This window comes from Meles meles, chromosome 3, assembly GCF_922984935.1.
Source record: "Meles meles chromosome 3, mMelMel3.1 paternal haplotype, whole genome shotgun sequence".
NCBI classification, from domain to species: Eukaryota; Metazoa; Chordata; class Mammalia; order Carnivora; family Mustelidae; genus Meles; species Meles meles.
This window is the reverse complement of record NC_060068.1, coordinates 26000363-26003596: the sequence shown is the minus strand read 5'-3', so window position 1 is coordinate 26003596 and position 3234 is coordinate 26000363. Positions and strand designations below refer to the sequence as shown.

At 40.5% G+C, this 3234-nt stretch overlaps 1 pseudogene; it reads right to left on the bottom strand.

The window, feature by feature from the left end:
- Positions 1-412: 412 nt before the first annotated feature.
- LOC123939176 lies at positions 413-1385 on the bottom strand (annotated as a pseudogene).
- Between the last annotated feature and the right edge of the window lie 1849 nt (positions 1386-3234).

Here is a 3234-nt window from a genome sequence, read left to right as displayed (position 1 = left end):
ACCCAGATATGGACCCTCAACTCTATGGTCAAATAATCTTCAACAAAACAGGAAAAAATATGCAGTTAAAATCTGTTTCTTATGCCCAGTTTCAACATCACTGGAAAAAAATGCATATCACTAAATCCTGATACACATTCTTAACCATTTGACTGTCTTCTTTATATGGTCAGTGTTCATGAGGCAGAGCATGACCAAGAATCTTTGTTCATGATTTCTCCAAGGTCTTCTTCAGTTAAAGTGGCTTTTCTGCCTTTATATTCTTCAGTTTGACAATTGCAGGCCTGAGTATCAGGGCTTGCTGTACATCTGACAGGGAGATTACACACACAATGTTACCTGCTTCTCTTGTGACTAGAAGTCTTCCCAGGATTAATAGCTTACTGCACTTCATGACACCCTCAAGACACTATTAGACGTGCTGAATGTCCTGGGTGACTGTGATATTTAGGTTATTCTCTGTTTTTTTTTTTTTTTTTCAGCAGCAAGATTAATTACATCAGACTTGGAATAAATATCTACAACTTCTCCTGACTAATGACCACAGGAAAGGCTGGCAAACTTCTTTCTACAAAGACATTCAATGTTTTCCAGATAGGAGTAATCCTGTGCATGAAGGGATGTTGTGGGTCCCAAATGCAAGAGCATCTGGGTTCTGCTTCATGAAGGCATGTTTTGGCAGATCAGACATAAAATGCTTGAGTATTATTTTGTGGGTAAGTGTTTAAAGTGCATTCCCACTAATGGGATCAGTAGCTGGCAATGAGTGGATTTCTTTTTCTTTCTTTTTTTTAAAAATTACTATTTTGACAGAGACAGAGCAAAAGAGGGATCACAGTAGGAGGAGTGGAAGAGGGAGAAGGAGGCTTCCCGTCAAGCAGGAAGCACAATGTGGGGCTCAATCCCAGGACCCCAGGATCATGACCTGAGCTGAAGGCAGACGCTTAACAACTGAGCCATCCAGGTGCCCCAAGTGGATTTATTTTTGATCAGTGAGTGTACAGCATGGAAGAGGCTTGCGTCTGTAGCTATACTCACTAAAGTCTTACATGTTTTTTGGGGCTAAGACTCCCTCCCTGTTTCAACCTTATGTGACTCTAATTCATAAATCTGTACCAGGCAAGACTTATACTATCACTGTGATATATTAATGAAATTAATGATTGTTAGCATTCCTACAAAACCGTTTTGTACTCTCCCACAGTGGCACTACTGGAACACCATTTGCAGCTAAAGCAGAGAAGCCTTTCTAACTTGTAGTATCAGAGACAGCAAGGTTCGAAGGGGTTGGGATGATGCAATGATCTTTGTGTTACCCTTGAAGTACATGAAAACACACTTTCTGAGTCTTGTGCTTCTTCTTTTAAGTGGAATTTCTCCTACATGTCTGATTCCTGGTCCAGGAGCTTCAGCCCACTTCTGCCAAGAAGAAAGAGGAAGACCTGGATCTGCAGGTACAAATAGGGACTTCTCTGGGCAGGAGAGTGGGGACACCAGGGTATGATCTGGGACCCTCTGGGGGGTACACAGGAAGAATGTGGTGATCTAGGGGTGCAGGCATGGACCCCTGGGTAGGCAAGAAAGGAGGTGGTGGTTTGGATGAAGGGTCGTCTTTATCCATTCATCTCTGGATGGATACCTGGGTTGTTTCCGTACCTTGGCTATTGTAAGTCATGCAAAATTAAGTGTAGTGGTGCATGTATGTTTTCAAATTCATTATTTCCCTTACTTTGGTAGATGCCCTGTACTGGAATCGTGCATTATATGGTATTTCTCTTTATAACTGCTTGAGGAACCTCCAGTTCCCCAGAGTGGCTACACCAGTTTGCATTTCAACCAACAGTGTAAGAAGGTTCCCCTTTCTCCACATCTTCACCATCATTTATTTTTTCTTGCCTTTTGAATTTTTCACATTCTGAATGGTGTAAGGTGGTATTTCAGTGTGGGTTTGATTTGAATTTCCCTGTTGGCTAATGATGATGAACATTTTTTTTTTCATGTCTTCATATCCTCTGCCCGTTTTTTAACTTGGTTATTTTTTAAATTAACATATAATGTATTATTTGCTTCAAGGGTACAGGTGTGTGAATCATCAGTCTTACACAATTCACAACACTCATCATAGTACATATTGTCCCGTGTTGGCTATTTGTTTTCTGGGTTTTGAGGTTGAGAAGTTATTTATAGATCTTGATATCAGCCCTTTGTAGCAATGCCATTTGTGAATATCTTCTCCCATTCTGTGGGTTGCCTCTTTGTTTTGTTGGCTGTTGTCCTTTGCTGTGCAGAGGCTTTTAATCTTCATGAAGTCCCCAAAGCTCATTTTCACTATTTTTTCCCTTGCCTTTGGAGACACATCTTGAAAGAAGTTACAGTGGCTGATGTCGAAGAGGATACTGCCTATGCTCTCCTCTAGGATTTTGATGGATTCTTGTCTCACATTGAGGTTTTTTATCCATATTTATTTTATCTCTGTGTATAGTTTAAGAGAATGCCTGAGGTACATTCTTCTGCATATAGCTGTCTAGTTGTCCCAGCACCATTTCTTTTCCTTTTTTTAAAAATTTATTTATTTATTTATTTATTTTATTTATTATCAGCATAACAGAACTCATTGTTTTTGCACCACAACAGGTGCTCCATGCAATACGTGCCCTCCTTAATACCCACCACCTGGTTTGCCCAACCTTTCACAACTCCCTTCAAAACCCTCAGATTGCTTTTCAGAGTCCACAGTTTCTCATGGTTCTGCCCTTCAAATTTCCCTCAACTCCCATCTCCTCTCCATCTCCCTATGTCCTCCACGTTATTTATTATGCTCCACAAATAAGTGAAGCCATATAATACTTGACTCTCTCTGCCTGAATTATTTCGCTCACCATAATCTCGTCCAGTCCCGTCCATGTTGATAAAAAAGTTGGGATTTCATCCTTTATGATGGAGGCATAATACTCCATAGTGTATATGGACTACATCTCCCTTAATCATTAGTTCATTGAAGGGCATCTTGGTTCTTTCCACAGTTTGGTGACCGTGGCCATTGCTACTATAAACATTGGGGCACAGATGGCCCTTATCTTCACTACATCTGTATCATTGGGATAAATACCCAATAGTGCAATTACAGAGTCATAGGGAAAATCTATTTTTAATTTCTTGAGGAATCTTCACACTGTTCTCTAAAGTGGTTGCACCAACTTGCATTCCCACCAACAGTGTAAGAGGGTTCCCCTT